This window comes from Oncorhynchus tshawytscha, linkage group LG23 (genome assembly GCF_018296145.1).
Source record: "Oncorhynchus tshawytscha isolate Ot180627B linkage group LG23, Otsh_v2.0, whole genome shotgun sequence".
Taxonomy (NCBI): Eukaryota; Metazoa; Chordata; class Actinopteri; order Salmoniformes; family Salmonidae; genus Oncorhynchus; species Oncorhynchus tshawytscha.
Window position 1 is genome coordinate 20,409,243 of NC_056451.1, and position 27,178 is coordinate 20,436,420.

At 44.5% G+C, this 27,178-nt stretch overlaps 1 long non-coding RNA gene and 2 pseudogenes across 1 annotated transcript; all 3 read right to left on the reverse strand.

The window, feature by feature from the left end:
- Positions 1-27,178, reverse strand: part of LOC112245867 — a 75,014-nt pseudogene that overhangs the window by 14,490 nt on the left and 33,346 nt on the right.
- LOC121840598 lies at positions 10,442-12,962 on the reverse strand. The gene is made up of 7 exons (XR_006079727.1): positions 12,447-12,962; positions 12,233-12,345; positions 12,025-12,128; positions 11,767-11,939; positions 11,579-11,649; positions 10,775-11,460; positions 10,442-10,644 (listed from the first exon to the last, which is right to left on the reverse strand). It is a non-coding gene; the product is annotated as an uncharacterized LOC121840598 (long non-coding RNA).
- Positions 15,987-26,266, reverse strand: LOC121840597 (annotated as a pseudogene).

A 27,178-nucleotide genomic window follows, 5' to 3' on the forward strand; every position in this document is an offset into this window, starting at 1 on the left:
TTGATTCTTAAAGAATAAAACATATAAATGCATCATGAGCTTAGTTCATACCCCATCAGAACCTACAATATAAGCTTGTTTTACTCCAGTGTTTGTAAACAACAAATGTAAACAAACAATGTATAGCCTCAAAACATGGTTAAAACTATACATGGGATATCACGGATGGTCAGTTCTCGCATCCATAGCAGTCTATGAATTTGAGTGGTTACATTTTTTCCATCCCTTAGCTTTTAGCTAAACTGTGGCGAGGAGAACACATTTGTTTCAATGAAGTATTCTAGCTCTAAGGAAAGTAGCCAGACAAGCTCATACATGTGTAACATGTTCTCTTCAGAGAACAGATCTTTTAGAATAGATTCTTTAAATGAATTTATCCTCTATAACACTGCCTTTATCTGTGTTCAGATCTTTGGGCCAGTGATGCAGATCCTGAAGTTTAAGACTCTGGAGGAGGTGGCTGAGAGAGCCAACGACACAGTACGGCCTGGCAGCTGCTGTCTTCACCAAAGACATCGACAAGGCCCACTACATCTCTAGTGGAATTCGCGCTGGCACTGTCTGGTATGCTGATTTTCTAGCTTAGTTTATTTTACATTATGTCTATCAAATTATCAATTTCTTCCGTTGTATAAAGGTCCAGAAGTTGGCCCATTATAATACGATAATTGTGTATGTGGTTTGTCCATTTCTTCTCCTAAGGATTAACTGCTATAATGTGTTTGGGAGCACAAGCCCCCTCTTCGGTGGCTACAAATATTCTGGTAACGGTCGTGAGCTAGAGAGTATGGCCTGGACAACTACACTGAAGTGAAAACGGTAAGGACCCCATCACTACCACAATACTGTAGGAGAAAATGTTCAGTATGTTCCATACGTAAATGTATGAACGCTGTTGCCACACGTTGCATACGTAATAAACAGCAACATCACATAGCTACAGCTACTTATGTTCACAAAATGTGTTCATGTCAAAGCTTCAAAACATATTTTATTCTTTACCTCAGGTAACGATCAAGGTCCCTCAGAAAACTCGTAAAGACGTCTGAACTCTGCCTCCAATCAAGGAAACTAACTGACCATAGGGATGCTCTATGAAACCAAATAAAGGCTCATTTAGTTCATCACAGAGTTCTGTTATTCAGTTGGACTTTAGTGTTACTTAGCCTCTGTACTCATCTCTAACTTCACGTAAAGAATTTCCAAACAAGATGAGAAAACAATTACAGGCATGGTGCTGTTAGTTTACACCCAGCTTGTTGTACAGCCGTGTCAACAGCTTATTTTAAGCACTTCATAGAGCGTGCCATAATATTTCTCAGTCATTATGTTCATCCTGTTTTAATATGGTGAATCCTCAAGCTACAATGCAGAGTAGTTTTGCACTCTTGTAGAGTGAGTGTGTGAACTTTGAAAAGGATTTTGAATAATAAATGCACTTGATACTCGCTATTACTTGTTTTTAACCTAGTCTCATCTGATTGGACACAAACAATAATTTAGAAAGTGTTTTATTAATGGGAAAACAATTAAAATGCTTTAATGAAGGAAAACAGTATGGGACTGAAAAGAAACATCACAGAACTAACTGGCAGTTCTAGTGCCACACAACAATGTCTCAACATATGTACATTATCTAGGTTGAAGTGTGTAACTCTGGATTGCGGTTTGAAAATAGGCTGCTGTATTACGCTCAGGTGTAATGATAATGATATAGCATTTAGGGAAGAAGTAACCAAAGAGTATACCATACAGACTGCACAGCACAGAGAAAGGATTGACAGAGAGTGTGTGCTTTCCTTTGGTAGACAGGTGCACCGTCAGAGAGATGACCCAAGAGATGAAGAAGATAAGCAAGCTGAAAGTGATAGATTTACCCTCGTTGTAGTTTTTGGGCAGGTCTGTTCCCATGTAGGCAAAACTAAAGCATGCAATACCCAGCAAAACGGGCAAACAGTACTATCACATAAAAGATGGGGATGACTCCATATGTGCAATCCAAAATTATCTCGCTATACAATGTTATCTGATTGGGCTTGGGTCCTTCAATGGTTATCCACAAAATGCACAGAAACAGCATTATGACAGTGGTTGTGATAATAGTGATCCACTGACCACCATGCTTGACCCAGAAATCATACGCTTTGGGCAGTTTGGCGGCCATTTTGAAGATACAGACAATCTGGAAGGAGCGAACAGCGAGACAGGACAGGCAGGCCACATAGAAGACTACAAACACAGAATTGCGTACGGTGCAGATGGCCTCTGTGGGTTTGCCGATGTGGAGGAAGACACTGATGGAGGACATGGACAAGCAACACAACATGAAGAAGCAGAGCCTCCCACCGGCTGACTTTTTACCACAGGGGTGTCCTTCTTACAAAGGAACAGAACCAAGATGGCCATTGAGATGAGGATGATGGAGCTGGCCTGGAACATCAGAAAAATGGCCAACGGCGCATCAGAATGCAGATACTCTATAGAGCGTTTAGTGCATGAGGTACTGCCATTCCTGGCCCACTCATCCTTTTGGCATGCTATGCAGCTGTAGGGATCGGCTGTTGGGAGAGGAAGGGAAGAGAGAACGTCTGGGTGACAGATTCTAATATGTGTACAGATAACAATCATTCTTGTCATATGATTCATAGGTGTTCTTTCTGACCTCTTGACCTGTCCAGAAAAACTCCAGGCAAAAACAGAAAGTCATGTTGCTCAGTACCTGTGTGGTTGATGTACTTTCCATCAGAGCAGATCTCACACTCAAAACAGCAGGTGTGGAAGCCAGTTTGAACTCTTCTGGAGCCAGATTTACACTCACTAGAACACTGCAGAACTGGAGCCTGCAAGAAGTAGGAACAGCTTAAAATATCACTGTGGAAAAGACCAGCATCAGTTATCAATCCTTTGAATACCACTCAGTGTTTTGATGGTGTATAATGTATACTTGCATGTTTTTGAAGAATGTAGTACAAACCTTTGTGCCCTCAAACCAATGTATGAGAGTTTCATTAATATGGAAGCTTGGTGTGGGGTTGGTAAGGTATGAGCCAATGTCCACATTAGAACATGTTTTATTTTTTGCAGTCCCAGTGTACAATGTCGTAATGAGCCGGTGGGTCCCCGTTCTCATCAAACTCTATACTTTGATTGTCCAATTTGAATTTGACATGTTTTAGTGCCTCAGTGACCTGGGAATGCAACACAAAATGGTCAAATAAAAGATCATGTCAATTAATAATCATATTTTTGGTGATGTGGTTGACCATAAGGCTTCATCTTGAAGGAGATGCAGCTCACTTACCATGTAAGGATAAGCAATGAATTCTGAGTTGGCACAGTTCCGTGTCCCACATCGCAAAACATTGTGGAGTGCATGAGCCACAGCATACACTGCAGAGTAGATGACAAAGCTGTATGTCGGGTCCTCTCAATAATTGTCTGGGCACTGGTGGAGTTGCAGTCCGAGCAAATCTGACCACATCTTTCCTTCAAGTCCATGTCAGTGCATGCATTCTCATGTCTGGATTTTACTGTGTTGTTAATGAACTCATCAAATCCTCTCAGGTCCTTGTGCCTCCGTACAGTGACACCTAAGACCGTCCCTATCCTCTCAATCTGACTCTTCTTGATCAACTCTTGGTTCATGGACCATGTCTCACTAGCGATCCATATCTTCTCCTTCACTCTGAGATCTATGGCCTTTTGAATGAAAGGAATGACAAACTCCACATTGGCAAAGACTACAATAACCTGGACATTGAACATGGCTATGTTGTTGAATAGACGCCCTATTAAGGATTGGTTTTGGGGAATGGTGTCTTGGTACGCCAAACAGATGTTAGCTGGTCTAATCTTATCCTGAAAAACTGTCAAGGCATCTCTGCTGTAGTCATTGTCACCACCGATGAAAGCCACCCAGTTCCAGTTAAACTGTTGGAGTATACGGACTATAGACTCCACCTGATATTTGTCGCTGGGAATGGTTCGGAAAAGGAGGGAAATCTGTTTTTTGAGCTCAGTTGGACACTTGTTGCCCCATGAGTCACCTGTTGAAGTAAAACACAAAACGATAATGCTTTTGTGAGAACAAGGATTGTCTTATTTGAACAAGCATTACAGTGCAGGTACATTTATATTGCAGTGTTCTACAGAACCATTCCTGAAGAGTACAAACACAAGACAGCTACTGTATAAATAGCACCATCATGAGGTTATATTGTGCCATAAAATACTACTTACCATTGGAATCATCTCAGACATGTACAGAGGGGCGACACTGATGGTTTGGCTGCTTCCAAACGGGCCAGTGACTGAGATTACTTTAGGTCTGTAGTTTGTACCGTTCCACACGGGGATGGCTCCTCTTCCCTTTTGGGTCAGAAATTCCAGAGCAGCCCCATAACTGAGCAAGTCAGAGCAGTAGTCAAAAATCTCATAGCCCAGGCTGACACCAGGCAACAGCAGTGTGGAGTTGTTGATCTCTTCAATAGCAAACCTCATGACTTGAATCTGCTGGTAGCTTGCTGAGGAAAATTTAAACCTGGGATGTAGAAGGTTGCATAGTTTTACTGTCCATGTGTGCAACAAAAAAAGTTTGACATTTACAGTATTGTTTTTTTCCCCCAGTGGTGAAAGACTTTGCCTTACCTGTGACATTGAAGCACCTCAGGTTTTCTGTTTTCAGTGTCAGTCGCTGGACCAGTCCCTCCATACTTCTCATGCAGCTGGAATAGTCCCCCCACAATGTAGTCTCCATCCAGGCTCAGTCGTGGTAAAGAGGAGCATGTGTCACTTTGTTTCACCAGGTGAAATGACACCATCACCACAAGAAACAACATTGTTGGTTTCTAAGTAAGAGAGAGTTGTTAGAGCAGAGGCTGAAATGCTCTCCATCTACTGAGGTGACTGATACCAATCATCTCACTCTGTTTTACATGTTGCATTACTTCCTTGTTCGTGTTCCATGCCCCAGATACCTGGATAACCACATCCATGGTTAGGCTATTATGGAAAAATGTCTTGAGGTTTATGAAAATATCTTTCACATATCCCTTTATACAAAATAATTAGACATTTCCACCAGAGGAGGCTGGTGGGAGGAGCTATAGGAGGACGGGCACATTAATGGATGGAATGGAATAAACAGTAGCGGTGCGTGGGTAAAAATCACTGGGAAGCCAAGCCAGAATAAAAAGCCATATTACAACCCGTGTTGTGATAATTGCATTGTGCTCTATAACCTGTCAGTTCATATGCCTTGCGACTGTGATATATATGCCTAAGGCCGAGACAACAAGACACAGTGGCAGAATAAATTCAACCACACCTTTGTTTCATCACAAAACCAGAAAGCAACCTCTGTCTCAACCTCTGTTTGGTGCAGTCCACATTGCATGTAACAATCCGTTACATGACCTACAGCATGGTCAAGCAAGTTACTGATTCTGACATTTTAGGACCACTAAACAACTATTGATTTAGAACCGTGTTGAGTTACCGCAAGTCGCAAAGGAAACATGAGCTGCCTCCACTATTCCAGCACCTTTTCACCTTCAACATTATCAAATCACCTCTGCTTTGTCTAATACAGTGACAGCTAAAAGATACCAAAACAATTTAGTCCAATCAACATAAGCTAAATGATGTGGCCATGCGCATTCGTGCAAATAGAAAAAACATGTTGACTCACCCTACTTGTAGAGAAACGCCAATGCCATCCTCCTCTCATGTTGATGAAACGGTCTATCACTCTGTCACACAGTACACACTTTCATGTTTTGATGTCCTAGGCTATCCTGGCTAAAATGCTTGCTCGCTAGCCTAATTTCCTTTCATGGGCAATGTTAGCTAGTTAACATTAGCCTTCTACAACTAGCTACACATTGAACTTCCATCCTCTCTGGCCAGGGGCACAATGTATGAATTTATGGTTGGATTAGAGTCGCCATTATAATCATTGGCCAGTACGGAGAATGAATTAAAACCACATGTCCAAATCCCTATCATCCATGGCTAATTTAGGAAAGGAACAATTTTAGCTAGCTAGCTAGCTAGCCACCAGAGGACAACAATACAATGAGATGCACAACAAGTTTCGGTCAATGTTTGCTCTCGATGCAATGTGATTGGAGTGAAGCCAAATCCAAACGGGCTTCCTTGATACTTTTTATGTCTGCGCCAGGACCACTCACAGTTGAGCTCTATACTGATTGGCTATTATTTTATACAAAAGGCTTGCCTTGCATTCAATGCTACTGGCACCATTAATTTCATACTCTTTTGGACCAGACAGCATCAGAAAAATGGCCTACACATACAGAGACAGACAGTGCTGTTTAGCTCACTCGGATGCGTTCTCCGGTGAGATTTGGGGAATCTGGTTTTCCTTTGCATCCATGAATACACACCACTGGGAATAAATGGAATGGTTTCAACATGGAAACAACCTTTGACTTTGTTCAATGTACTGTATTTCACAATGAGCCCGTCCCTCTATAGGTCCTCCCACCAGCCTCCTGATTTTCAATAAGTTTTTAAACCCAGAGGCACATCATTGTGAGACTTACGGGAATGCTTGCAAAACAGACAAAGCAGAACAGGATGGGGTTTGAGAAGTTAAAAAAAATTCTTCCTTAGTTAATTTTCTCAAAATCTAAAGACACAATCTAGATCTGAACCAATGTCTTAAGTAGTTGAACATGTTATTACGCCAACCTCATGAAAGTGACACGATATGTTGTTTTTTGACAACAAAAAAAGGATATCTAAGGAGTGCATTTGACTTGACGGCCTGCACATGTGCAGTTCAGCGCAAGAAGACAGTTACACCTCGATCACACCGACTGCGTCTTGCATTTTGGTCCACCAGAATTATATTAATTTCCAATGGAACGCTGCGTTTGCCTTGCAGCATTGCATTGCAAGAGGCATTTGCAGGGCGTTCTGTGGGTGCATATGTTGGATTTATCGAACGTATGAGTCAAACTGTATGCTTAGACGGCTTGACAGAAATGGTAGAAGGTGAATGTTGAGCTTTTGTTGCACAATTATCCAGATGATGCTGCGTACCATTTTAAGCTGTCGGCGTACATGAGCTTAGCTAGCACACTTCGCCATAACATTGCCTACAAGCGTCATCTCGGATTTCTATTGGAGAAGTAGGCCAACTATGCTGAAAGAGTAAAGTGTGTGTGTGTGAGAGAGCAAGTTCTCCCACACTGTACTATGCCATTTACATATGCTCGTCATCATTTGCATCTGAAAGGCACTGTTCATTCACCACTTGTTGCCATCCCACATTATAGCTTGAAACAGAGTTTTACGTCAGTCCTGCCTAGGGTTGCATGTAGTGACCAAGGTGGCTCCGATAGACATGGCAGCTCTGTTTCTAGCTCCAAATGCTAGATGGGACCAATACAATTTCAATGGGAGGGTATATTACTGGTAACCTTCAAAGTTTACCAGTAAACTACCAGAATTTTGGTAATTTCAAGTTTCTTTGGAATTTTATCACAGGACCTCTAGTGGCCTTTTTGGGTACTTCTGATTATCACAGGGGTCTATCTCTGGCCCCCTGTGTGGCCTTGTCACATGTAAATAGATAAAATTATTTAAAAATTAAAATAAATAGAATGACAAGCTGTAAAACATTTCTCAATATAAACCATTTAACTTAGTGAATACCATTGGTATTTAATGAGGATTTCAGTATTAAATATCCTTTATTTATTTTACAAACTTATCTCTGTTCATGTTGTTGCACCCAACTGGTGGCAGTTGTGAAAGACAATCAAGTTGGAAGAGTTGCAGAGTTTATTGAAAATAATGCCATTGCTTAGATTCTCATTCATTAGGCTATTTTCTCATTAACCACAAGGTGTATCCACCAGAAACTCATGGACAATATACACCCAAATATACACTTTTAAAAAAATACTATGAATGCTGTAACGGTTTTGACTTGAGGTTATTATTTATAGGGGTGCCAGGTAGGTTGTGCCTACCAGAGAAAACATTAGTTTCTCCTTTTAGTTTGGGTGGGAATGAGTCCCATCTGGTCCGTCAAGTCTACACCAATACAAAAGGACTTATGTAAAAGTCAGGATGGAAATAAACTTTTCATAAACCCTTAAAACATTGGAAAGAACTTCAAAAACTATATTCTTTTGCGTGGGTTGTATTAACAACATCAATGATTACACACATATAATAATATAACACAATGAGTTCTGGTTCCTCCAGAAATGTCCTGTACCTCGGGCCTAAAAAGAGTCCAGCCCGGTAAAGGAGTTCAGTGAACTCAAGTGACTTTTGTCACGCAATGTTTGTCCGTTCATTCAAGTGTAGCGTAAACCCAGTATTAAACATACCATCAATATAACAATTATTTTACCACAGAACTTAAAGCGTATCAACTCTTACTAAGTCCTCAACTACAACGAACTACATAAATCATCACAGTAGACCTCACATCAAAACAAATGAAATACCGTATACAAAAAGGTTGTAGTCAGACAATCCAATCCGCCAATAGATCTCCAGCGGAGAAAGGCCACGAAGAACGGAGAGGTGTAGTCCACGGACGCAAAGAGTGGATCCGGTCCTGGGTAAACTCTATTAGGCTACAAAACAAACAAAATAGAGAAGCTTCGGAACTGAGGGTTGAACACATCCTCATTTACGTCTCCATCACAACCCCACTTTTGCGCAGCTGATGCTGGCTATTTAATTGGGAATTAAAGGGAAAGCGCCCTATTGGAAGGAGCTGCACTGAGACGGTTCAGAATAATTCAGGGCCGTCACAATGCATTTAAAAAAGTTATTCAAGTATAAAATGACCAATGTTACCATAGATTACATGTTAATTACCAAAATTACAGAATGTTCCAGGAACTTTGGTAAATTACCAGTGGCTTTGCAACCCTAGTTCTGCAGTCCTGTGTGTAAAATAGTTATGGCATTCTGTTTAAATCTTTAATATACAGTGGCTTGCAAAAGTATTCATCCCCTTGGCATTTTTCCTATTTTGTTGCATTACAACCTGTAATTTAAATGATTTTTTTGGATTTCATGTAATGGACATACACAAAATAGTCCAAATTGGTAAAGTGAAATGAAAAAAAAAAAAATCACTTGTTTCAAAAAAAATTCAACAAAAAATACAGAAAAGTGGTGCGTGTATATGTATTTACACCTTTGCTATGAAGCCCCTAAATAAGATCTGGTGCAACCAATTACCTTCAGAAGTCAAATAATTATTTAATAAAGTCCACCTGTGTGCAATCTAAGTGTCACATGACCAGTCACGTGAGCTCTATACATACACACCTGTTCTGAAAGGCCCCAGAGTCTGCAACACCACCAAGCGGCACCATGAAGACCAAGGAGCTCTCCGAACAGGTCAGGGACAAAGTTGTGGAGAAGTACAGATCAGGGTTGGGTTATAAAAAAAAAAATCTGAACATCCTACAGAGCACCAGAAAGAATACAGAAAGAATATGGTACCACAACAAATCTGCCAAAACTCACAGACCAGGTAAGGAGGGCAATAATCTGAGAGGCAACAAAGAGACCAAAGATTACCCTGAAGGAGCTGCAGAGCTCCACAGCGGAGATTGGAGTATCTGTCCATAGGACCGCTTTAAGCCGTACACTCCACAGAGCTGGGCTTCACAGAAGAGTGGCCAACAAAAAAAAGCCATTGCTTAAAGAAAAAAAATAAGAACACATTGTGTTCACAAAAAGGCATGTGGGAGACTCCCCAAACATATGGAAGAAGGTACTCTGATGAGATTAAAATTGAGGTTTTACCATCAAGGAAAACGCTGTCTGGCGCAAACACAACACCTCATCACCCAGAGAACATAATCCCCATCACACTGTGGGGATGTTTTTCCATTGGCAGGGACTGGGAAACTGGTCAGAATTTAAGGAATGATGGATGGCGCTAAATAGATGGAAATTCTTGAGGGATACCTGTTTCAGTCTTCCAGAGATTTGAGACTAACGGAGTTCACCTTCCAGCAGGACAAGGACCTTAAGCATACTGCTAAAGCAACACTTGAGTGGTTTAAGGGGAAACATTTAAATGCCTCGGAATGGCCTAGTCACAGCCCAGACCAGACCTCAATCCAATTGAGAATCTGTGGTATGACTTAAATGGCTGTACTCCAGCAGAACCCCATCCAACTTGAAGGAGCTGGAGCAGTTTTGCCATGAAGAATAGGCAAAAGACCAGTGGCTAGGTGTGCCACGCTTATAGGGGGAATAGTTATGTAACCTCAAGTTTTCCTGTTTTGTCTTATTTGTTTCACAAATATTTTGCATCTTCAAAGTGGTAGGCATGTTGTGTAAATCAAATGATACAAACAACCCCCCAAAAGAAAATCAATTTTAATTCCAGGTTGTAAGGCAACAAAATAGAAAAATGGCAAGGGGGTGAATACTTTCGCAAGCCACTGTACACCCACACAAAAATAAATCCCTCAAATGTCCAGCTACCATAAAAACGTTCAGAGCTTATGACAAGAGTAATTTAATATTCAATCCTACAAGGACACTTAAGTGTAATTCTTATCAAATATTTAAGTTAATTTATGTCAATGTTCCAATAGGGACAGAAGTTTCCAGCACAGCAAGCTTGTCCTGAAAAGAAGAAATAGGTCCATTTTAAAATGGCTGGTATGACAAACACTTGAAATGATTGCAACTGAAACTGACATTGAAACTCAAGTAGGCGGCATTGAAACATTGACTAGACTATATGAAAACTGACCTTTGTGGATGGTTTCCAAAACCTCCCCAGCTCCTCGGTAATCTTCTCTCCACTCGGCAGGCTCCATTAACCCCTGCAGAAACGCTGCTGCGTCGTCCACCAAAGGCATCTGTCCAACCGCCACCCTCTCAACCTTTGATCCTTCTATCCCAGCAACCTGCTCCTTAACTTTCTTTGACACCTTAGCATTTGTGGTGACAACACTCAACATGTTCCACTGAGCTACCTCCTTAACCACAGTATTGTCCTCAATATATTGCCAATCTTTACCTCCACCTCTGTACCCTCAGGTACATGTTCCAAAGTTACACTTGCTGTCACTTGGCCTGTGCCGTTCTCTTCAGCCTCCACCACCTCCTTCTCAGCCCAGTTTGTCCCCAATCGGCTCTTCCACACCCCCTTCTTTTCTGGCTACCACCCCCTCTCTCACTTCTATCCCTTACTGCACACCCTCTACCTTATTCATAACAGCAACTGACATGTTTTTCTCCTCCTCCCAAGGAGTGACTGCCAAACTTTTAAACTTCACCTTCTCCTCCTCTTTATAAGTGACTACCAAGGTCTCCTCCACCCTTTCCTCGCTGTCTCTCCTCAGCCTGAATGGGTAAACTCTTCTCCCTTTCCTCCAACTCTCCAGGGTTCACTGGTGATCAGGCTTTTCACTGAAGGATACTTCAAGGCTGGCACTGGTTACATCAGGGAGAACCACAGGTTACAGATCAGCATACATTGTATTGACTAATTCATCTAAGATGAATTAAAGAGAAAAAAGGTGGTCCAGCATTAACTGTGTTGTATACTTACAAAACTCTGGCAAGTCACAGACATAATCACAGCAGGAGCACACAGAGGGAGGGCCATACAGCTCCTCCCACCTAACAACCAGGGGTGTAATCATTAGTCCAAAACGTTTTGCAACAAAACGTTATACCCACCACTAGAATAGATACAAATGCTATAGCTAGTGTGTGAGAACTTAAGTGTTTGATTACCCAAAGTTGTGAATTACTTCATGGCGGGGTTTGTTATGTGGGTCCTTGGATGTCGTAACAAAGCAGGAATCATCAAACACACCCATCTCTGGGGACAAAAGCTGCGTAGGCTTTGAAGTACATTGGCTCCCCAAGCATGTAGCTCTCTTCTGACGACAATTGTTCCCATCTCTCTAGATGTTGAGAAAAAGATTTTCCCCTCATTCTCTGCACCTTAAATCAACTTGCCAACTCTTGTAATGGGACAGGTTTACTTACCATTGCATGCAGTGAGCCTAAAGATGCGTTTGCCATTCATACTCTTCAAGAGAGTGCGGTCATGCACCTCAGGTACATAGCCAACTTTGTAGGAGTAGTGGAATCTTAAGGAAATAGATGGTTAATGGCAACAACAAAAAAAAACATCACACAGTAGTAAGACTGAAGTATAAATGTCTACTGTAGGCTAGTCTATTGGGCACTATACCGGTTATATATGCACTGAATGGGGAGGTTGAGATGTATGGCTCTTATCATTGGCCCTTGTGGTTCTGGAGAAAAGTGAAGTGAGCTGGAGTACACCAGCTGGCCATTCATGGTCTGGAAGTCATTAACAGAATAAAGAGTACATATTTTAGGGTCAGTTTAAGAGTGTGCTCCAAATGGATAGTGAGGGCAAAATGTATCCCAAAACATCTTACCGTTTGAGTACTGCCACCGTCATTCAGGTCATAATGGAAGTAAAAGAAAAGTGGGGTGACGGGGCAAGTGCCCAGGAATAGCATGGAGGCCAGACACCTAAACCTGAGCCGACCTCTGTTGATGCGCACGGAGATCTGGTTGTACCCGCACCACACCTCACTCCACGCGGATTACGCACGGGAGAGAAGTGGTTGCGCTCTGGACTATTTTGTGGCGGAAGCAAGAGGTTGGTCAAGATACTGGGGAAACGTATTTTCTCGGTGACTGGTCTGAACAAGTCCCTATCGACGACGGGAACCGCAGAGTGCTGGAACAAGGGAAGGAAGTAGTATGGTGGTTCTGACCGAGGGGCACCGATGGCATCGTCTTCCCCTATCCGAGGCCTGATCACCTCACGCACTGGTATATTGCCCGGGAGGTGCCGCTCCGCAAATTGGTAGACTTGATGCTCTTGACCACCCCATCTGTCAACGTTAAAATCAGCTTCCGCTGATACTTGTGTGAATGGAAAGGCAGAAAAAATCCATACAAATAGACAAAACATCCACGCAACTTGTGCCATGTTCAACGTGACCAAAGCCGCAGGGGAAAAAATCCGTTGTCCAGAGCGCCACGTGGACACACTATTGTTAGCAAACTAGTGACCATTCAAAGTTTAATGTTGTAGGCGCTTGATAATTGCGCTCACCTGGTTTTGGCGCAACAATTACGCACTTGGCACACACGGCGACGTTCGTTGCATGTACGCTACTGGGCGTAGGTGATCAATTAATGATTCACTTCATATTTGCAATGATATATGAAAACGTATTATGCATAGCCTACAATGTTGTTACAATGTAAACTTTGAGTATGTAATTCACTTATCTTTCCACCAGATGCCAGTATAAACTGTGCTCTCAATTTGACTCAGTGACTTGTGTGAATACAACACTCGGCCTTCACCTGTTATATTCATATTCAATAACTCTCAACTAGGAAGAGCACAAATGTGTTGATGAACATGAGTCAAACGGTCCTAAATTGGTTCTAATTGAATGTCGTTTTATGGTATAGGTGACCCCACAGACAACCTTTTGATCTAAACAGCATTTACTATTGACAATGGAATAGATAAACGGAGGATTGTGCTAATGTAAGCTGCGACCAAAGATACAGCTAGGGGCATAGAGTAGGCCTTCAGGGTAACAATAACCTGTCTTTAACACTTCCAGTAGCACGTGTTCATCAATCGTCACCTCTAGGAAGACACTGGTTCAAATACAGTGGAGACACTGTGTTCTCAGTGTACCCATTTGATTGTAAACCACCAATCAATGTATCTAGCTATAATGCTATGTTTACACTTTACTCAGAGCTGCCTGCTACTGTATATTGGCAACAATAAAATATTGTCACAAGAGTGCAAGACTATCCAATTGACGAGACTGATTCCTAATAAGTTAATTAGTAGCAACACCAACTTTGTGGTTCTTCATGGACATCATCCCCACCACACCCAACCAACACCAGTTACTCAGGTACAAAAAAAAAGAATGAAATAACTTGGTCAAACGCAAATCTCAGATTTATTATGCCATGTCAGTGATCACTTAGCTTGCCACATCAACAGTTTGTCTTTGTGGTAGGCCTGCTACTGTATGCACATTGCTCAGATGAGGGTCTGTCGACTGAAAGCTGAAAAAAGCAGAAAGCTGTGATTTGCATTTGACCTTTGTGTGCAAAAGTATACTCTTTATTCTTATATATCCAACTTTATTCTTACCCAGTTTCCCCCATTCAGGCCCCGCCCAGTGGCTGACAAACTAAGTCAGTGTTTTAATACCACCTTTAACTGTTACATTTAGTCAATGCCCAACTTTCACCAGCAGGAAGAAGGCAACCAAACAAAAAACAGAAAACAGGTTAATTTTTACCTTTTCTTTTTCTTGTTAAATAGTAATAAATACATGAGATGCAGTGGTTTATTTTTTCCATTTTTTCTGAAGCAGGAGGGTTAAAAAGTTTCATTTTTATTTATTTATCTGTCTGTCTGTTTGTTTTCTTTAGCAGCAATCCGAACATGGTTGAAAGTGGAGATAGCAGCCGAGAGAGAAGTAGTTCACTTTTTTTTTGACTTGATGGCAAACAGCACTCACAGAGTGTCGTGAAGGAGGGAGGGAAGGGGAGAACAAAAGACAGGAGTAAGAAAAGAGGCCAGAGAAGTCAGAGTCACGGGGGCTGTAGGGGTAAGGAGGGCATGAAAGTGTCCCCTCATATGTATGTACTCCTACCTCCTGCTATATATTGCCCCCCTCCCCCCTCCCTTCCAACAGAAAAATGGGGCAGAGGAGAAGAGAGCGAGACAGAGAGAGCGAGCAAGATTTGGCTTAGCATATCCAGTTACTCCAACCCAAAATGTGTTACATTTCTGTAGTTTATGGTCCAAAACAAAATTGAGTAAGAAAAGACAGAGAGAAAGACAGAGAAAGAGGGTGAAAGAGTCTGGTTAGATGTTGAAGTAGAAGGCAGACAATTATTTTTTTTTAAACAACAGGGAAGCATTTTGGTTTTCCTTGTGGCAAAATGTTTTGTTGTTTTTCATTCTTGAATCACTTCCTCCTTTTGTGTAGAAGTTCTGTTCCCCCTCTCCTCTTGAAAGCGTCTCACTTCGTCAAATGTTTCAGCCTCCTCATCGTATAGTTTCTCACTGTGTGGTGACTACGGTTTTTGTCATTTGCTTCATTTCATTTCTATGATCTGTTTCGTAGTTTCAGATATATAAGCCAGTGTCAAGCGAGAGAAGATTGGAAAAATGTAACAAAAGAGTGTGTGTGTGTTTCGGGGTGAGATATACTGAACTGAAAAACAAACTAAAAAGACCCTAGTTTGTTTGTTTCTGTGTATGCACAAGTGTTTACTGTCCATCAGCGGAAAAAAACTGTATAAATTAAAATGAATAAATAAACCACCTCTCAATTTAGCGCTCTTCCGATCTCCCCGCTTACCCTCCTCCTCATGTAGTGATGTTTAATAAATAAAACATGTACAATTAAACCTAGACTTCAGAAAAACTAAACAAAAACAAAGAAAATAAAAAAGATTGAAAAAAATAGCATACGGGTACTCTCTCGTGCCTCCCTCTTCTTAACCAACAATTACCACTTTTCAAACCATTCATTTACTTTTGCGGTCTTCATTCCAAAAAACAACCCAAACAACAAAAATCTCGCTGCAAACCTGTCCTTAAATCACATAAAATCAAATAATATAATAATAATATTAATAACAAAAACAAACTTATCTGAAACTTTCCATTCCAACTACTGAGCCCCGTTTCTTTCCTTCAACAAAAGAAAAACAAAGAAACTGAAAAAGGATAAAAATGGTTTCAAAGCCTTCCCTCTCTTACTCTCACTCTCCCTCTCTCTCCTCTCCCTCTCTCACTCTCCCTCTCCCTCTCCCTCTCTCCCTCTCTCACTCTCTCCTCTCTCACTCTCCCTCTCTCACTCTCCCTCTCTCACTCTCCCTCTCTCTCACACTCTCCCTCTCTCACTCTCCTCTCTCACTCTCCCTCTCTCACTCTCCCTCTCTTACTCTCCCTCGACCTTCTCCCATGCAAAACAAAACAAAACTCCTTTGATATTTCACAAGTTTGTCTCTGTAACTCTGTATGTGTGGCCGTATTTGTTTCAAACTCAAGTGTGTATAATGAATATGTATGCGTGTTGAAATTGTAATGTTGTCATTGTTAAAATTGTATGGCTTTTGGAATTTGTTCAAGATTTATCAAGAGTTGGCCGCGTTCTGACCACCACCTCCTCCACTGCCGCACACACCCATCATGGTGGACTCCTCAGAGTCCGGCCTCCCCCACCGCCCCCTACTCCCTGGGTGGGGCCCCCGGTGAGCATCCCGCCCCGACCACGCTACCCTGGGGAGGGTTGTTATTGTTGTTACTTCCCGGGTAGCATGGGGGATGTATCCAAGCCCGGAGGCAGCGACCAAGCTGTCCTGAGAGGCTGGGGGCTGGGCCAACTGTTGCTGAGAGCCGGCGGGGGGCGGCTGGGGGGCCATGACCGTCCTAGTCCGAAAGGCAGAGAGGCCCAGGTGGAGGTTGGAGGAGCCGTACTGGCTGGAGTCCAAGCTGGATGGGGGCGGCATGATGGAAGACTGACCCAGATGGTGGTGGTGTGTGAGGCTGAGCTCGATGCTGTCCGGCATCTGTGGGGAGGAGATGGGCATCAGGGGCTGGCCCTGCTGGCCCTGTGAAGCCTGGCCCTGGGGCTGGTTCCCCTGCCCAGTCTGCCGCAGGCCCCGCCCGTTGCCGTGGTGACTGCCGTAGATGGGGTGTGGGTGGTGTGGTTCCATCATTCCCCCGACGCCACCGCCTCCCAGGAAGTGGCGTGAGTGCTGCGTGGCCGCCGGCTTGTGCAGCAGCAGCTGGGGGTATGGGGGGTCGCCAACGCTACTGCCGCTGTTGGACAGGGGACCCATGCCCCCCTCTCCACCCGGCCAGAGGCGCAACTGCTGCTGAGATGGAGCCTTGGCAGTGGGGGGGGTCATCGTTAGAAACAGAGAACGCAGCATCTACAGTACATCATGTATAGAGGAAGAACATGTTGTTCCATGTGATGAGATCTGAGACATCAGAGTGAGGTCAGATTTAAACCGCTCACCTGTGGACTCTGCATCTCATAGTCTGAGTGAGTAACTGCACTGTTGTAGTACCGGTTACTGTACCGGTAATTCCGGTTGTCATTGGAAGAACCGCTAGATCCACCTGGACAGAGGGGGTATGGGAGGAGAGACGGAGTATGGGAGGAGAGACGGAGTAGGGGAGGAGAGACGGAGTAGCGGAGGAGAAGGGGAAAAGACACTCGGTCAGTCAGAATACACAATAGTTGTGTTACGTCATCATACTGACAGTCCATCACTGCTGGGACCATAAACTGTTGCTGAGCTGCTGAACATGGTGCTGTAGCTAAGATGACTAGCTGTTGCCATGGTGAATGGGAGCTGTAGCTGTGGCAGAGGCCGCTGAGGCTGAGCTGTTGCTATGGTGACGGTGTGCTGCAAGCTGTAGGGACTGAGCTGCGGCTGAAGTGACTAGGAGCTTGTTTCTATGGAGACTGTGTAGCTGTTGCAGAGAGTGAGGGGCTGTAGGGGCTGGCTGAGATGTAACATTGAACCACCATCACTATGACGCAGTAGACTGCAGTGTTCCCCCGAAGACTATGTAGGTGGGAGGGATCTCCCAGACAAGATCCTTTACAGTACTGTACTAACCAACATGGCTTCAACGGACTTTGAATAGCTCTCAATCTAAGGAATCTTGGTGTTTTTCACAAACATAGGAGATAATTATCTGGGGGGAAACACTGCAGTAGGAATATGGGATCAAATAGGCTGCCAATGCTTAGTTTGCTCTATTGAGGTTTGACCTCTGCAGTGGTTTCTGCTAGATGTTTCCCCATGCAGTGGACTGTGACTGTGGCTTATGGTAAGGGTATACTGTATACTAACTGCTGTGTCCCGTGCCGGAGCTGGAGACGGAGCTGGTGGTGGAGGTGGAGTGGCTGTGGTCCATGGCCGGGCTGGTGGAGGTGGAACTGCTGGTGTTGGTGCCCTCGTCCGTCGTCTTCTTGAAGAAGTTGTGCTGCAGCGCATAGAAGGGCGTGATGCGTGTCTTGGGGTCGTAGTCCAGCATGCGCAGGATCAGGTCCTTGAACTTCAGGTAATCACAGGGAGCGTGCCCCTGCTCTCCGCCCCGCCTCCCACCAGGACCCCCGGTCTCCACCCCCAGGATCTCATGGAGCCGCCTAGTCGCAGGAGGCTTGTACTCCTGAAGAGGGGGATAGAGGGAGTGAGGGAAGGGGGAGAACAGAGAATATGGATGTGGGGAGGTGCAGAGAAACACTTGAGTTCATTTTCTTCGAGGCAGTTTTAGTGACTTTTAGTTATTATTATGGTTGAATTTCACACATGCAAGCATGCCTGTTGTTATGACGGTGAAATGGTGGATGGTCAGTAGAATGCATATTATGAATGGATAGACTCACTATTAGGCCTACGTTATTTACAAAACACAAAGCCAGTGATGAGAAGCTGGAATGAAGCTGGAATGTTGAAACCAACATGTATCCTTACATGGTCTCTGGTCTAAAGACCATCAGTTCCTAGTCCTACAACTAACAATAAGTTTTCTTATCCTGCACTATATCATTCACTTAACCCCTAATCATCTAGTGAAAATACATGCCAACACCCATAGGTGTAAACCCGTGCTCACACACCCACACAGGTGTGCCTGCCTCTGGGGTGAGATGGCTGATCCCCCACCATCCCCAATCCCTTTTGGACAAAGTTAATTAACCTCTGATCCAAACCTTTCTCCCCCTCTTTCTCTCACCTCCAACGTAACCCAGGCCTCTCCCTTTGTTCAACCTCCACCTTCCACCTGCCTGCGCTGCTCCTTCACCTCATCCCTCTATCTTATTAAGGGCTATGTAATGCTTCTGATACACACAATAATGGAACGATAAGGACCACCTTTTTAGACGATTAGGGAAAGTTTATGACGAGGGGTTTTACAGTTTAGATGTTGATGACTGGAGAGGAAGATGCTGAGGACTCAGATCTCCTTCCTAAGAGTGGGAGTTTAGGTTGGAAAGGAGAAAAGGGGGAAAAATACCGCTTCTGCACAAACTACTTTCCAAAATCAAGCTAACCCTCCTCCACCTCGGTTTTCTACCCATCTCTCTTTATCTACGGGTAAATGGTTAATACAAGTAGGAAGTTCGTAGAGATGTTACCTCTAAATTCTTTCCATCCCCTTAGTAGTTAAGTTTAGGTTTGGAGGTAAGAGCAAGGTAATCTGATCCAAGATTTATGGGGTGACAGGAGAACTTGAACCTACTGCGTTGTGAGTGACAGGAGAACTTGAACCTACTGCGTTGTGAGTGACAGGAGAGATGTGGTTCGGAGATGAGAAGATTAAGTAAGAGCAGAGTTTTACTCACGGAGGCCGAGGGTAAAGTACCTTCTTTATGTCCTTGTTCTTCTTGACGGTCCACAGACCGTCGGATAGCTTGTCAAAGTACTTCCGTGCTTTGGGAGCCTGATCCAGCATGTGGTTGGGAGGGACCCCCAGCACCTCCACTATCTTATTCATCTGATCCACCTGGAGAGAGAGAAACAACAGGACAGGTCAGGGACAGATTCGGCATCGACACCCAATGCTGTGTGTGTTCTCACAGCCTACCTCGTTGGAGCCGCTGAAGAGGGGTTCTCCCGTGTGCATCTCCACCAGGATGCAGCCCAGGGACCACATGTCAATGGCCAGGTCGTAGGGCATGCCCAGCAACACCTCCGGAGATCTGTAGAACCGACTCTGGATGTACTGGTAGATCTGTGGTGGAGGAGGATGGAGGAGAGGATGGAGGGACAGAATGAGGTGATGTAAGAAACAAAAAGAGGTGGAGAGGGAGAGAAGAAGGTAGGTAGAAGGGGCGAGAGGACAGAGGAGGGATGGACAGGTAGGGGTGAAGTAAAGAAATAAAATATATGACCAAAGAAGAGAGCGAGATAGAAAGACAAGGGGAGAAAATGTGATGACAAAAGATAGAGGTATTAGCTCCAGTATGTTGGTTACAGCAGAACAGAGCTGTGGCCCTTTAATAACATTTCTAATCTAAATTAGAGCACACTCACTGGTGGAGGGAGACAGGATGGTGGTGGAAGTGGTGCAGTGACACCGTTCGTCCACACGGGGCAGGCCAAGCTGAGTAGAAATATCTAAACTGGGTGCAGCAGAGCCGCTGGGATTCTATACTTGAGCACTGTAGTGAGGCCCATTTCCTCATCTTCCCAAGAGTCCTCAAAGACGTGCTGTGAATGCCAGTTCCTATTCAACCTGGCAACGGCCTCCTCCATAGCTTCCCTCTCCATGTCTATTTACCCTCTGCAGAAAACTGAGCTCATTCTCTTTTGAAAAGGAGAGACGGAATCATCATCTGTGGGCTATTCTCTCCCTCATCCATCCATCCGTCTACCCCACCCTTCTTCTCCCTCTTCCTGAGATATCCAGAGGCATTAGCAGACAAATAATACAATGTTTTAGAAAAGGTTAATATGCAATGAACATTTATCTGGTTTACAAAATGCTGTCTCTTATTAATTCTACCTCTACCATTTCCTCCCTTCCCGGCATCTCTCTCTGTATATCCCCCCAACAGCTCCCTCCTCTCTCCCTGCCCCAATTTTCTTCTCTACCCAACCTCCCCCCCAGCATCTAGAGGGGATATAGCGTGCATTAAGGTCCTACTATATAAACCACAGTTGACTGCTGATGTATGCAATGGTTTAAGTCTATCTTAAATATAACACACAGGAGCATGCAGATATAGCCAGAACAATTCAAAGGATCCATTGGGAGTGGTGAACTGCAATACACTGATTTCAGGAGTGGCCTGTGTATATTGATGTGCTTGGTAAGGTGTAGTCCTCCCTCCCCTTGCTTCGCCCTCTCTCCTAGCCCAATGTTGTTCTTTCCTCAACACCCTTCCCCTGACCCTCACCCAGCACATGCATTGGGTTCATTATGGTCTTCTATATCTTTGTGCTTGGTTAGTCAGCTAGTCTCCTCACCCTCTGGCCTAGTTGACAAGAGCTGCCGAAGTCAACGATCTTGATGGCGCTGCGCTTGGGGTTGCACAGCAAGATGTTCTCGGGCTTGAGGTCGCAGTGGATGATGCTGAGCTCGGGCGTGGCCAGGAACAGCAGCGCCGTGCACAGCTGCTGGGCAAACTTTCTGGTCAGGTTGAGAGAGACGCCGCGGAAGTTGGTGTTGCGCAGGAGGTCGTACAGGTTGTAGGAGAGAAGCTCGAACACCAGGCACAGGTGGTTCCGGAACATGAAGTGCCTCTTCAGGTGGACTAGAGGGGAGAGAGGAGGGAAGAGGGGGAGGTTAGTAGGGAAGCGGTATATTGCAGTAACCTATCTGGATGCTCTGCTCTACATGGGTAGTGGTTGAGGTGACTTCCAGAGTGACAGTGTGCCCTTGGAGTGGAGAGCAAGGTGCTTTGACCACATGGAAAACAGCTCGGCCATATAAATGCCATCTATTATTATATTATTGTGTGTCAATCACCTCGCTCAGCGCTATAGGAGCTTAGTGAGGTAGAGGTGATTCTGTGACAGGTTTATCATTGCGAAGGCTACTGGATTGATATATATGTAGCATGATACTTATACATAGGGATATATGAGAAGTAGGGCATTGGTCTATATTTCAATTGAGATGTTAAATGTGGAGCAGATTGCATGTGACGTCAAAGAGGCACAGTATGAACTCATTTTAGTAGATGGTATACAATGCAATAGTGTTAGATCATAAGTGGGGTCTTAAGGCAGAGTGTGTCCCCTCACCTATGTAGTACTTCATCTCGGTGTCGTGTTTGTTCATGAGCTCCAGCAGTCGCAGCTCTATCTGGGCCTGGTTCAGGAAGGCTTTCTTGTTCTTGATGATCTTGATGGCCACCCACTCCTGCTCGTGGTGGTCATAGGCTTTCACCACCTGCGGGATTCAAAAGGTCACAGATCAGACAGGCAGCCATGTTGTTTGTAGTATATGCAGGTGGTAGGGGCCAAGGGAAAGCTCCTTCACCAAACAAAATACAGTCATTATCCCTCTCCTCTTTCCCCTGGCCCACAAGAGCAATGCCCGTTTATTCTCTGTAGACATACTTCATTCACCCCATGCAACTCTTCACCTTAAACTTTGGAAGTGTTTCTCCTCTCTTTTCTTCCATCCTATTCTTTCTCACTCCTCCCCCTGACCTGTCCTCCCCTGACCTATCCTCCCCCTGACCTATCCTCCCCCTGACCTATCCTCCCCCTGACCTATCCTCCCCCCTGACCTATCCTCCCCTGACCTATCCTCCCCCTGACCTATCCTCCCCCTGACCTATCCTCCCCCTGACCTATCCTCCCCCTGACCTATCCTCCCCCTGACCTATCCTCCCCTGACCTATCCTTGACCTATCCTCCCCTGACCTATCCTCCCCTGACCTATCCTCCCCTGACCTATCCTTCCCCTGACCTATCCTTCCCCCTGACCTATCCTCCCCTGACCTATCCTTCCCCTGACCTATCCTCCCCTGACCTATCCTTCCCCTGACCTATCCTCCCCTAACTATCCTTCCCCCTCCTACCCCTTGACCTATCCTTCCCCTCCTACCCTTGACCTATCCCCCTTCCTACCCCTTGATCTATCCCCCTACCCTATCCTCCCACTACCCCTGACCTATTCTCCCCCTACCCCCTGATCTATCCACCCCTACCCTACCTCCTCCCCCTACCCCTGACCTATCCTCCCCTACCCCCTGACCTATCCTCCCCCCCGACCTATCCTCCCCCTACCCCCAACACATCCTTCCCCTACCTATCCTTCCCCCTACCCCCGACCTATCCTCCCCCTACCCCGACCTATCCGTCCCCCACCCTCTGACCTATCCTCCCCCCCCACCCTCTGACCTATACTCCCCCTATCTCGCCCGTACCCCATGACCTATCCTCCCCTATCCTCACCTATACCATCTCTCCACTGACCTGTCCTCCCCTATACCTTCTCTCCCCATGTCCACTGACCTGCCCGAAGGAGCCCTTGCCGATGAGCGAGTCAATCTCGTAGCGGTCCAGCCACTTCTCCCGTTCTTGACGATGTAGTCGTAGTTGTCGTCATCGTAGCCATCGTTGTACACCTTCCGCTCCTTCTTAGTGCTCGAGTCCTCTGGGGGCACCTGCTGGGCACGCCGCTTCTTCTTCGTGTAGTACACCTGGACACGGAGGAGAGAGAGATGGCGAGAGGAAGGGCCGGGCGGGAAAAGAGAAAGAGGGTAAATCACTGATATTTCTCATTTTTGCCACACTACCATTTAGATAGATCTCGGAGGACCAAACCAATGATGAAACTGATATCCTTCACTTGTACATCAGTTTATGATAATGTTACATATACCTAGGGTTGAAAAACTGGTAACTTTCCAACTGGGATTTCTGGAAAACCAGGGACATTTGGGAAAGCAACCAGAAACTAATGTTTATACCAGGGTGTAAAACTAATTTTGCCCTGGAGGCCTCATTCGGTCTTCATCGAGGTCCGGAGGGTGGCACTGAAAATTGGTTATACTTCCTCGCTGTCAATATTTGCATAAAAATGTCTTATGTTCCCTGACCTGCTAGCTTTCATTTTGGTGCTAAGTGAGCTGGACAGTCAAGAAACTGTATGAATGTAAGTCCATTATCAATTCTATACAGTTTTGATTATTTTGTTTTAGTTATTTAGTCATTTGAAAGTATATTGAAAGCCTCCCCCCAACATAAATAATAAAAAACAATAAAAAATACAAATAAAAACATTTTTATTTTACTCAAACCACCCGTGAGCCGGATTGGACCCTCGCGGACCGGATCCCAGCAGGTAAGCTGTGAGTGACGTTTCCTGGAGGTTATGACTCAGCAGCAGCAGAGTCCTGTAGGACCTGATGGCTGGCTGACACACACACTCCACTCACCTCATTGATGTGCTTGTAAGTCTTGATCAGATCGACAGAGAGTTTTCTCAGCGGGCGCTGGCGGGATCTCTAAAACTTGGGGGATCCTCCTCTGCAGTATGGTCGCATCAGACAGCACCTGGAGGGGACAGGTGGTAAGGGGAGCCCCAAAACTGTCCAAGACATCCCTGCAGTATTCTAACTAGCGGTTATAAGAACTAAAGTAAGTAAAGGTCACTATACAATATGAGTGGAAGGAGTAATTTCCAATGAAATAACTGGGCATGTTTGAGTTAACCTATGTATACAGGCAACACTGTTGCCTAGCCACAGAACAATCTATCAGTGATGGCGGTTGTAGTTGCTTGTCAATAGAGTACAGTACCAGTCAAAATTTTAGAATACCTACTCATTCAAGGGTTATTCTTTATTTTTTACTATTTTCTACATTGTAGAATAATGGTGAAGACATCAGCACTATGAAATAACACATACGGAATCATGTAACCAAAAAAAGTGTTCAGGAAATCAAAATATATTTTATATTTGAGATTCTTCAAAGTAACCACCCTTTGCCATGATGACAGCTTTGCACACTCTTGGCATTCTCTCAACCAGCTTCATGAGGTAGTCACATGGAATGCATTTTAATAAGGCACATCTGTTAATTAATTGAAAGTTAATTTGTGGTATTTCCTTCCTTCTTTAATGAGTTTGAGCCAATCAGTTGTGTTGTGACAAGGTAGGGGTGGTATACAGAAGATAGCCCTATTTGGCCAAAGACCAAGTCCATATCATGGCAAGAACAGCTCAAATAAGTAAAGAGAAACAACAGTTCACCATTACTTTAAGACATGAAGGTCAGTCAATGTGGAACATTTAAAGAACTTTGAAAGTTTCTTCAAGTGCAGTCGCAAAAACCATCAAACGCTATGATGGAACTGTCTCACATGAGGACCACCACAGGAAAGGAAGCCCCAGAGTTACCCCTGCTGCAGAGGATAAGTTCATTAGAGTTAACTGCACCTCAGATTGCAGCCCAAATAAATGCTACACAGAGTTCAAGTAACAGACACATCTCAACATCAACTGTTCAGAGTAGACTGCGTGAATCAGGCCTTCATGGTCGAATTGCTGCAAAGAAACCACTACTAAAGGACACCAATAAGAAGAACTTTGCTTGGGCCAAGAAACACGAGCAATGGACATTAGACCAGTGGAAATCTCTCTTTTGTCTGATGAGTCCAAATTTTTGAATTTTTGGTGCCAACTGCCGTGTCTTTGTGAGACTCAGAGTAGATGAACGGATGACCTCTGCATGTGTGGTTCCACCAGTGAAGCATGGAGGAGGTGGTGTGATGGTGCTTTGCTGGTGACACTGTTGGTGATTTATTTAGAATTCAAGGCACACTTAACCAGCATGTCTACCACAGCATTCTTCAGCGATACGCCATCCCATCTGGTTTGGGCTTAGTGGAACTATCATTTGTTTTTCTACAGGACAATGACCCAAAACTCACCTCCTGGCTGCGTAAGGGTTATTTGACCAAGGAGAGTGAGGGTGCTGCATCAGATGACCTGGCCTCCACAATCATCCGACCTCAACCCAATTGAGATGGTTTGGGATGAGTTGGACCGCAGAGTGAAGGAAAAGAAGCCAACAAGTGATCAGCATTCCTCATTAATCTGGTTGAGAGAATGGCAAGTGTGCAAAGCTGTCATTAAAGCAAAGGGTGGCTACTTTGAAGAATCTCAAATATATTTTGATTTGTTTAACACTTTTTGGTTATTACATGATTCCATATGTGTTATTTCATAGTTTTGATGTCTTCACTATTATTCTACAATGTTGAAAATAGTAAAAATAAAGAAAAACCCTTGAATGAGTAGGCGTGTCCAAAATTTTGACTGGTACTGTACGTGATACTGACGTGTTTGAGGATGTATAGTACAATCCAACAGGTTGGTCAGCGTATCATTATGTCCATTCAGTATGTGATGCTAATACCTACGTTCACGTGATGAGTTGTGGGTGTGTATAGCGTCAGTATAAGGGTGTGTGTGTATAGCGTCAGGTTGTGTGTGTATAGCATCAGGGTGTGTGGTGTGTGTATAGCATCAGGGTGTGTATATAGCGTCAGTATAAGGTCAGTTCCTAAACAGAGTATTATTCTAAACAGAGCATTAGAGGAGTGTCCTGTGAGGGCGTTAGCCGCTGGGTACCTGCTGCTGTTCAGCCATGGAGTGGATGTTGCTGAAGGAGGGTGGCTGTGCTGGCTCGACATGGTTGGCTCAGCGGGGAGAAGCCCAAGGCGGCAGGCTGGCAGAGGGTAGAGGAGGGGGGCTTGCATCCTGAGCTGCTTCCACCTTCACAAGATAGATGTTGAGATGGAGGGAAGGGGGAGAAATGAGAGAGGGGAGATGATTTTAGAAAAAATACATCGACATGAAGCTTCCTAACTCATCATACATACACTGGCACTGCCGTGGGTGTGGGCACGAGCACTGCACTGCAGAGGACAAGCACACATGTGCTCTCTCACACACCCTTCTTGGCTGTTCTTTGAAGTCACACACATACACCCTATCAAGAATGTAGAGCAAGAGGGTGGGATGGCTACTTAGTAGGGTACCACTCCACAGGGCCATTTAGCTCCCTGACAGAAAGACCACACAAATAATGGTGGAGTGAAATATCTCTATGCAAGAGGGTGTCCTGTTTCAGTAGAAAAAGCATTAGCGCAGGTCAACCTGACAAACCCGATGTGTCTGAGTGTGTGTGTCTGTGTGCATGTGCGCGCGTGCGTGCGTGACATAGAGAAAGATATGAGACCTTTGTGGAGGTCAGTAGTCCACATTGTCACACCTCAAAACCAGGAGGGTATTTCCAAGCAGAACTCTTTCGCTCCAACTCCTGCTTTTATATGAAAAGAAAGGAGAGGTGGCTTCTCACAAGATATAGAAGATGGAACTTAACCCAACCATTTTTGTTGCTGAATGTTGTGAGCATTACAATCTTCTGATTCTGTCAAGGTAGCTAGCAAAGATGGACAACGTGGGTTAGAGCTTCAATGGGACAAACCACTGTGTGACAAAACTGTTGCATCATCCTACAAAAAATGACGAGTCACTGTTTAATGTGCTGCTTTGCTTCGTCATTAAGTTCCACCAGACTGTTTTTTCTGTCAGAATCCCAG